This window comes from Nannospalax galili, unplaced genomic scaffold, assembly GCF_000622305.1.
Source record: "Nannospalax galili isolate Female #2095 unplaced genomic scaffold, S.galili_v1.0 scaffold270, whole genome shotgun sequence".
NCBI classification, from domain to species: domain Eukaryota; kingdom Metazoa; phylum Chordata; class Mammalia; order Rodentia; family Spalacidae; genus Nannospalax; species Nannospalax galili.
In genome coordinates this window covers 2,477,374-2,487,601 of record NW_008330152.1, presented here as the reverse complement: position 1 = coordinate 2,487,601, position 10,228 = coordinate 2,477,374, and the positions used below count along the sequence as shown (strand labels likewise).

At 41.9% G+C, this 10,228-nt stretch overlaps 1 pseudogene; it reads left to right on the top strand.

Moving 5' to 3' along the window:
* The first annotated feature begins 9,542 nt into the window (after positions 1 to 9,542).
* On the top strand, positions 9,543 to 9,981 carry LOC103742014 (annotated as a pseudogene).
* The last annotated feature ends 247 nt before the right edge of the window (positions 9,982 to 10,228 follow it).

The following is a 10,228-nucleotide window of genomic DNA, read 5'->3' as shown; positions in this document are numbered from 1 at the left end:
CTCTTAGGTATAATATCATATCATCTGCAAAAAGGGATAATTTGACCTCTTATTTACCAATTAGTACTCCTTTAATTTCCTTCTCTTGTCTTATTGCTCTAGCAGGAGTTTCAAGCACTATATTAAAAAGGCGTGGAGATAGTTGGATAGCCTTGTCTGATTTCTGATTTTAATAGGAATCCTTCTAGTTTTTCTCCATTTAGAATGATGTTGACTGTGGGTTTTTTGTATATAGCTTTAATTATGTTGAGGTATGTTCCCTCCAGTCCAATTCCCTCTAGGACTTTTAACATAAATGGATGTTGAATTTGTCAAAGGCCTTCTCTGCATCTATTGAGATGACCATGTGTTTTGTCTTTGAGTCCATTTATAGCCAATGGATGAATTCCAGGTTTAGTGAGAGACCATGCCTCAAAAAATAAGGTGGGCAAACATGGTAGCATATGCCTTTAATCCCAGCACTCTGGAGGCAGAGGCAGGTGGTTCTGTGATTTTGAGGCAAGTTCCAGGTCTACGGGAGCTACATAGTGAGATCGGCTTAAAAAATGGAGGATAGCAATTGAGGAAGACACCCAACATCGACTTCTGACCTCCACATGCATACATACACACGTACTTGCATTCAAAAAAATAACACTCACAAATAAATAAATAGGCATGTTTATATATGTGTTCATACATTATAGACACTCATAGTTTCAAGACAGCAGTAGTAGAATTATCACTAACAGCTTAAGGTTTTTTGTGGGGTTTTTTTTTTTTGCTCTTTTTGAGACAGGGTCTCCCTGTAGCCCCAGCTGTCCTGGAACTCACTATGTAGACCAGGCTCGCCTTGAACTCACAGAGATCTGCCTGCTTTTGCCTCCCAAGTGCTGGGATTAAAGGCATGTGCCACCACGCCCTGCTTAGTTTATGGGCTTTTTTTGCCCATAAGATATATCTTTCAAGAGATGTATAGTCAATAACATGTTTAAAACTATTGGAAATTATTTCATTCTGTTTTGTAAGGCACTGCTTTGATACATGTTAATTTGTTTTGTTTTTCTTTTGTAATTCAGAGTTTGTTCATTCTTTTGGTTGAAATTTGTTTCCATAATTACATAAAAATACTGACATGTTTCCCAAGCAAGCCACATCAGAAATGCCCTTCCTCACCCCCTGCACACTGTTCCCCCATCTCTGGCAAAGAATCAAGAAATGCTTTCTATTTTTATTAGCTTTTATTTGTCTTTCTATTGTTTTTCACCTACAAAGGATTGAATTCCAGCATATATCACATCTCCTGACTTAATATTGCCCAGTGTATAGGGAAGGCACAACAAGCCATGGAACCAGCATCAAGTCCAAGTTCTTCAAGATGGCCTGTGTTCTTTCCCACTGAAGTCACAGCACAGCAAAAGTACAGCCGAGGAGCCAAGTGTGTTGGCTCAGGCCAATGATCCTAGGATTCGGGAGGCAGAGGCAGGCAGATCTCTGTAAATTCAAGGCTAGACTGATCTGCATAGAGAATTCCAGACTAGCCAGGGCTACATAGTGAGACCCTGTCCCCCCAAAAAAAGTATAGCTGAGAAAGCCCAGCCCCACAAAATCTGCTCATGTGGAAACTTCCCTTGTCAAACAATGATTTCAGATTTAAATGACTCAGTATCTCAGTCAACTTAACATTTCCAACATTCTCTTGTTTGTGTGTGTGTGTGTGTGTGTGTGTGTGTGTGTGTGTGTGAATGCGTATTTATGCACATGTAGGTGTGTGTACCCAAGCATGCACATGCCTGTGGAGACAAGAAATCAACCTCAGCTGTCCTTCGCCTGGATGTTGTCTACCTAATTTCTTGAGACAGGTTATCTCACTGACTTGGGGCTGCCTGATTAGATTAGGCTGGCCAGTCCCCAATCCCCAAGATTCACCTGGCTCCACCTCCCCAGAGCTAGGATTGCAAGCATGTGCCACCATGGCCAGCTTTTTTCATGTGTGTGATGCAATCAAACTCAGGTCCTCATGTTTTGGAGGCAAGCAGCTGAGCCATCTCCTCAGCCTACCAGTGTTTTTTCTTAAGGATAATGCATATGTACATTTAAAATTTCCCACAAATACACTACACTTCTTTTATGATCCTTGGCCGTGTGTCAGTTGGGATTACGTTCCACGGCATGAAACAGTAACCCAAGTGACAGTGATTTAAACCTGACAGGGGTTTACTATTGTTATTGTTGCTGTTATGACAGTGTCAAGTTGTGTAGCCCAGGCTGGCTCTGAATTCACCACCCTGCCACCTTAGCCTCCTGAGTGCTGGGATTCTAAACTTGTGCCACCATGGCCACTTAAGCAATAGTTATTTGTAGCTTTCCTGGACTACAAGGTGCTCTGGGCTCATTTTGCATATCCCATCTCCCAGAATCAGAATATGCCTCTAGAATTCAGGGAGCTTGGGTTCTTTTTCTCCCCCATAAATTAAAAACAAAGATCTAGGCCTAAGTGTGCTTATAGGTACTGATTTATCGTTGCTTCTCTGCACTCTTTTTTAAAAAAATATTTTATTTATTATTATTTTTTAAAATTTTATGTGTGTGAGTGTTATGCCTGCATGTAAGTAAGTGCACCCGTGTCATGCAATGCCTGTGGAGGACAGAAGAGGCTGTCAGATCGCCTGGAACTGGAGTTATGGACATTCGTTAGCTGCCATGTGGGTGCTGGGATTTGAACCCAGGTCTTCTGTAAGAACAGTCAGTGTGCTTAACTGCTGAGCCATTTCTCCAGACCGCTTCTCAGCACTCAAGTGACAGAATAAGGAAATGAATGTGTGTATATCAGCCTGTGTATATCTAACACCTGCAAATAGTTCTGTAGTATCTGTCTATATCACTGCTGAGCTAAACATGGGAGTGGTCTCAGCCTCCTCCAGCACCACCAGGATCATTACAGCCTCCTCCCGCTGCTTAGCTGTAACATAGGCTCCTACCCAGAGATGGCTGGCTTCCATTGTCCACCATTCATTTACCTAATTGTTGACTTCCACCATACACATCACAGGATTAGTTCCGTTCGTGTGAGCTCATGGGAAACACCTTAAACAACTAGAGTTTGTAACCTAGCTCTTTTGCCTTTAGTCTTTTTCTAAAATTTTATTTATTATTTTTATTTTATGTGTGTGTATTGCCTGCATGTAGGTAAGTATACCTGTGTCATGCAATGCCCGTGGAGGACAGACGAGGCTGTCAGATCCCCTAGGACTGGTTGTTAGCTGCCATGTGGGTGCTGGTATTTGAACCCGGGTCTTCTACAAGAACAACCAGTATTCTTAACCACTGAGCCATCTCTCCAGCCCCTTTTGCTTTTAGTCTTACACTCATTTTCAAAGTTACTTGGGTCAACACCTTTCCTTTAACCCCCTTCGGTGCAATTATTTTGCACATTTGTAATGTAGCTAGATTCTTTGATCATAGTCTACAATACATCTTTGGATCCCTTGACCTTTTGAATGTTTTTTTTTAAAGACTGCATACATTAAGATGCACTCTATGGGTTCTGAAAAAAATACGTGATGTCCGATAGCCACCATTACAGTGTCATCCAGCAGACTTTCATTTCCCTAAAACACACAGCCCTGGCAACCATTAATCTGCTTGTTAGCTCTAGTTTTACCCATTACAAAATGCCTTCGAAAACGTAGTTGTAGTTATGTAGCCTTTCCAGACTGTCTACTTTCACTTACCTAGCAATAGGCATTTTAAGAGTCATCCTTTTCCTTTTTCTATGCTAGGGACAGATTTCAGGGCAACTGCTCTACCATCAAATTACATCCCTGGCCCTTTTTATTCTGAGACAGAGTCTCAATCAGCTGCTGGGTTGTCCTCGAACTTGAAATTCTTCTGCTTCAGCCTCCTGAGTAGCTGAAATTATAGGCACGGGCCACTGCGCCTGATCCTCATCCGTATTTTTTTTTCTTTTTCTCCCTGTGGCCGCATCTGGCCTGGAACTCACTATGTAGACCAGCCTGGCCTTGATGTCATAGAGATATTCCTGTCTCTGTGTCCCAAGTACTGGCATTACAGAGGTGAACTACCACGCCCAGTTTATGCAGTGATAGAGATTGAAGTCAGGGCCTGTGTTTGCTAGGCAAACACTACCAGTTGAGCTACATTCTCAGCCCACTACATTTCCTGAATAGCATTCCATTGTACAGCCATACCACAGCTTGTTCATATATCCATATATTGAAAGAACTCTTGGTTGTTTCCAGCTTAGGGTAATTATGAATAAATCTGCCTTGAGCATTTATCTGTAGGATATTTTTTTGGTGTGGGCAAAACTCAACAATAGTTGGCTAAATATCTAGGAGTGCAATTGTTCAGTTGTATGGTAAGACTATGTTTGGCTTTATGAGAATCTGCCAGTCTTCCAGAGTGGCTGTGCCATGTTAATACTCTCCACCAGCAATAAATAAGCTTCTGTTGCTTCACATCTTTGCCAGCAATTGGTATTGCCAGTTTTGTTTTTCTAGAACTCTAATAAATGTGTGTTGGTGTCTCATTGTTGTTAAATAAAACCTTTGATAGACCACACTGTTTCTCCTGTTCTGACATTTTCTGTTGCCTTCCCTTTGAGATCTTATATCCAGGTCTTTGGTCTCATCAGTGTTTGAGAGCTTACATATCTGTGTCTTTTAGTACAATATCATTAATGTAATAAAACCCTCCCTCCCTCCTCCTTCTTTCTCTTTTTCAAGACAGGGTCTCACTTCCTCTTCTTTGAGATAAGCAGCCCTAGAAAGACTGGTCACTATGTAGACCAGGCTGACCTTGAACTCAGAGAGATCTGCCTGCCTCTGCCTCCCCAGTGCTGGGATCAAAGGTGTGTGCCACTATGCCCGGCACTTGCACAGATTTCTTGGTGGAAAGCGCTGGCTGCAGCCTGGAACACAGCTCTGGGTGCACTGTGCATTGCTGAGGAGGGTGCAGCAGCATTTCTGTGTGCTGAAATGGGGTCACAGCACTTCCTCATCACCCTTGAACAGCACAGTGCTGAAGGTGTAATTTCAAGTTTTATTTGGTAATTGGCTGGTTTGAACTTGAAGCCCAGAGAACTAAATTGGTCCAGGAACTAAAGTATTATTCACTCAAAGCATCTTCTAATCCCTTCTCCATCAATTCCCCCATCCCATTCCTGCCAGGAGTTTAACTCTGCCTTGCCCCAAATCCCTGATACAGTTCCCCTGTCTCCTTTTCACGAATAGCTAGGGGGAATTCTTCACCCTCAGGTGGCTTCTGCAGGCTCATTAGTGGTCTCAGCCTCCTCTCTCTGACCAGCAGGTCAGGTTCTGTTGGCCAGCCTGTCTGACTACCATAGTTCCTGGAGGGTACACCACTGAACTGCGTTCTTAGTATAAAATAAAGCACAGAAAAGTACACAAAACAAACATATAGAGTCATGGGTTACCATAAAGTTGTGGCTTCACAGCTACCGAGCAGGTTCAGAGGTAGCACTTTGCCAGCTTCCCCCCAAAACTCTCCATATCCACTGTTTTTTTGAAAAAAATTATTATTTTTATTTGTGTGCAAGAGTATATTGCCTAAATGTATGTAAGTGCAACCATGTCATGCAATGCCTGCAGAGGCCAGAAGAGGCTGTCAGATCCCCTGGAACTGGAGTTATAGATGGTAACTTCATGTGGCTTTTGGGAATTGAACCTAGGTCTTCTGAAAAGGCAGTCAGTGCTCTTAACCACTGAGCCATCCAGCCCTCCATGTCCATTCTTCTGACTTTAGAGTAAGCCTTTCTTTATGCTTCATGGCTTTATCATCCAAGCATGGGCCCTTAGCCATCCCTTTACATTTCTTTAAACCTAGTTTCCTTCCTCACTCCTTGCTTTTCCTTATAATTTCCTTGCTGATGAACATAGATGATTGGACTTCCAGAGTTTCTGAGCATTTGAATCTTGCTGATAACATGCTCGGTGCATGTCTATTATATTCTGGACCCTGATTTTCTTGCCTATCCTCAGTTGGGCCCAGAGATTTGATTCGACTCAGTTTTCTTTGAAAAAAAATTTTAAAGATGTTATTTTATTATTTTTATTTACATGCATATGTGTGTATGTCTGGGTGTGTATAGGCATGTGCCTGTGGAGGCAAGAAAGGAGCATTGGGTCCCTTGAGCTGGAATTACAGGAGGTTGTCAGCCTCCTGGTATGGTTGCTGTCTAAACTCTAAACTCGAGAATGGCAACAAGGGTTCTTGAACCACTGAACCATCTCTCCAGCCCCCTATATAGTTTTAAACTTATTCTTTGCCAATTTCACCCATGTATATAATATATTTTGATCATTCCCTCCATTGCCCTTTCTTATTCCCTCACACTCTTTTGGACCCCTAGACCCAGTATTTTGTTGCGAGGCTGCGTGGTACTGAGTTCTAGTGCCAGGAGACCATTTTGTGATATTAGCAGCTGTGCGTTCACATTGTTTAGATCTAATTCTATCATTTCATTTTCATTAACTATTTAGAATAATTTTACAAAGAAGTGCCTCCCCAATCTACTAGCGGCCCAGTTTCTATGGGAAAAGCAGGGCATACGTTTGATTCTTTTTTTTTCAATCAGTTTTTCAAGTGATGAATTGCTTTCTCCATACTTTCCATGGTGTCCAATATTTAAATCTAGCTATGAATTTTTTAAAAAAGTTTATTTATTATTTATTTATGTGTATGCATGTATTGCCTGCATGTAGGTAAGTGCACCTGTGTCATGCAATGCCTGTGGAGGACAGAAGAGGCTGTCAGATCCCCTGGAACTGGAGTTATGGACATTCGTTAGCTGCCATGTGGGTGCTGGGATTCGAACCCAAGTCTTCTGCAAGAACAGCCAGTGTTCTTAACTACTGAGCCATCTCTCCAGTCCCCCTAGCTATGAATTTTTAAATGGAAGTATATTTTATGAGTTTCAATTCACTACTTAAAAAAATTATTTTTGAGACAGTGTCTCCCTGTAGCTTTGGCTGCCCTGGAATTCACTAGGTAGACCAAGCTGACCTTGAACTTACAGAGATCCACCTGCCTCAGTCTCCCAAGTAGATGTGCACCACCATGCCTGACCTGTAGTTTTTAAAATTAGCACATAAAGTACTGGGTTTCTTTAGGGCATTTTCAAACATGATTTGTTTTTGTTGATCCTCCAACTCTTCCCATACCCCCTTGGCCCTTCCTTGTACCCTTCTACCCCTAGTAGCCTCTTAACTACTTTTATATCACATGTGTTCTATCACCCACCACTCCATCCTCGGCACCCCTTTTCTCTGTCTGTGGTCCCCTTTCTAGTTTCATGACCTACATTCACCCCCTACACACACACACACACACACACACACACACACACACACGCGCACACACACACACGTACATTGAAAAGTAGGATCCACATATGAAAGCAAACTTCCTGTGTTTGTTTTTCTCTTTCTGACTCTGGGTCACTTTGCTTGATACAGTAATTTCTAGATCCATCCATTTTCCTGAAATTTTCAAATTTTCATTTTTCTTTACAGTTGAATCAAATTCCATTGTGTATATGTACCACAATTTCATTATCCCATCCATCATCTGATGGCCATCTAGTCTGGTTCCATTCCCTTGCTATTGCGAATAGAGCAGCAATAAACATGGGTGCAAGTGTCTCTGTGGTAGGTCTTTGAGGTATATGCCTAGTAGTGGTATAGCTGGGTCATATGGTAGTTCTATTTTTAGTTTTTTGAGAACCTTCCATTCTGATTTTCATAGTGGCTGCACTAATTTACACTCCCACCATCAGTAAATAAGGGTTCTTCTTTCCCCCACATTTGTTGTCACTTGTTTTCTTGGTGACAGCCATTCTGACTAGGGTGAGATGGAATCTCAAAACAGTTTTCATTTGCATTTCCCTGTTTTTTGAGACAGTGTCTCCCTGTTGCCCCCGCTGGTCTGGAACTCACTATGTAGGCCAGGTTGGCCTCTGTCTCACAGAGATCCCCATGCCTCTGCCTCTCAAATGCTGGGATTAAAGATATACACCACCACAATCTCAGCTTAATTTTTGCAGTTTTTAAATCATCACCTTTTTATTGCAATAAAATAGAACATACAATTTAATCATTTGTAAGTATATAGTTTTGTGTCTTTGAGTATATTTTTTAATTCATTTTAATTTTAATTTTATTTTTGACACAAGGTCTCCTTGTGGCCCCAGCTAGCCTAGAACTCACTTTGTAGACCAGGCTTGCCTCAGTCTCACAGAGATCTGCCTACTTCTGCCTCCTGAGTCACCCCTGGCAGGTAGGCTTGGGCTATATAAGAAATCAGGCTGAACACAGGCCAGGGGAGCAAGCTAGAGTAAGCAAAGTTCTTCCATTGTCCACGCTTCAGTTCCTGCCTCCAGTTTCCTGCCCTGAGTTCCTGCCTCAGCTTCTCTTGATAATGGACTGTGAGCTGTAAGCCAAATAAACCTTTTCTTCTTAAAGTAGCTCTTGGTCAATGTTTTTTTTTTAATCACGACCATAAAATGCTATGGATGCTCTGTTCCATTCAAAATGCCGTTTTTGACAGGCATGGTGGCACACCTGTAATCTCAGCATTGAGGAGGCAGAGGCAGAGGCAAAAGCAGAGGCAGGCAGATCTCTATGAGTTTGAGGTCAGCCTGGTCTACACAATGAGACCCTGTACAAAAAAAAGTGGAATTATTCCATTTTCATAAAAGTCCAGGTGTACATAGCACCTTCCAGGCTAGCCAGAGCTACACAATGAGACTGTGTCTCAAAAAAACAAATGAACAAAAAAAGACACTTTAAAAATGATCTTTAAAAATCTTTAAGCATTTCCTCATCCAGAGCCTTTTGAATGAAATTAGAATTCCAGTCTCACACTCGCATTCCTCTTACATCTTTACTTTCCAATCAGCACAGCAGAGGAGAGCTGAAAGGAGAAGTGAAACCCTACCTTGCAGAGACTCTGCAGTGTCAAAGCTCTGACTCAGGCTTAGCTCAGAGCTTGTCACAGGAGTCAGCAGGAACAGACAGGCTCCATAAGTGCACTGGAGCTGAGGCTTTTAAATGAATGCAATTTAAACACTGGCGATGTTCATGTCTGAGCTGAACAATCATACCCTGCTTATATGCTTTATTAAAACTCATCACGGGATTTGAATGTATGAAAATACTTGACTCTCAAATACTTAACGTTTTTTAATTAGAAAATATGTGCATGAGACCTCTCCTTCTTTTAGCTCAGACTCCAGCAGCTGAGTAGATTGCGACAATACATGGCATGGACGAGTTGTCCCAATCTGTATCCATTTCTCTCCTTTAGAGTCTATTGACTCTGAATTTGTATTTTCCCCCTCTTCCCTCTGAGTTTACATGCTCAGTTGGCCAAATAGTTGGGAATCCAATTTGCAAGTATATATGGAAGCATTATAAATTTATTGTCTGAAGTCTACAGGAGAAATTGTCATTAAGAAATCAAAGCCGGTGTGCCGCCTTTCTCGGCTGGCCCCTGGCACGTCCGCCAGCTCCTCCCTGGCCATGGCGTTCACGTTCGTGGCCTTCTGCTACATGCTGGCTCTGCTGGTCACTGCCACGCTCATCTTCTCCGCCGTCTGGCATATTATAGCATTTGATGAACTGAAGACTGATTACAAGAATCCTATAGACCAGTGTAATACCCTGAATCCTCTTGCGCTTCCCGAGTACCTCATCCATGCTTTCTTCTGAGTCATGTTTCTTTGTGCAGCAGCATGGCTTACACTGGGTCTCGATATGCCCCTTTTGGCTTACCATATTTGGAGGTATATGAGTAGACCGATGATGAGCAGCCCTGGACTCTATGACCCCACAACCATCATGAATGCAGATATTCTAGCATACTGTCAGAAAGAAGGTGCAAATTAGCTTTTTACCTTCTAACGTTTTTTTTTTTTTTTAGTACCTATGTGGCATGATCTATGTTTTGGTGAGCTCTTAGAACAACAGAAGACTCGATCCAGTTAAGTGCATGCAAAAAGCCACCAAACAAAAGGATTCTATCCAGCAAGGTCCTGTTTCCAAGAGTAGCCTATGGAATCTGACCAGTTACTTTAACAAATGACTCCTTGTTTTTTAAATGTTTCTACATTTTTGCTTGTGGAAAGACTGTTTTCATATGTTATATTTGGATAAAGAATTTAAACGGAATTATGTGCAAATTAATATAAGATGATTACCTCTGATGT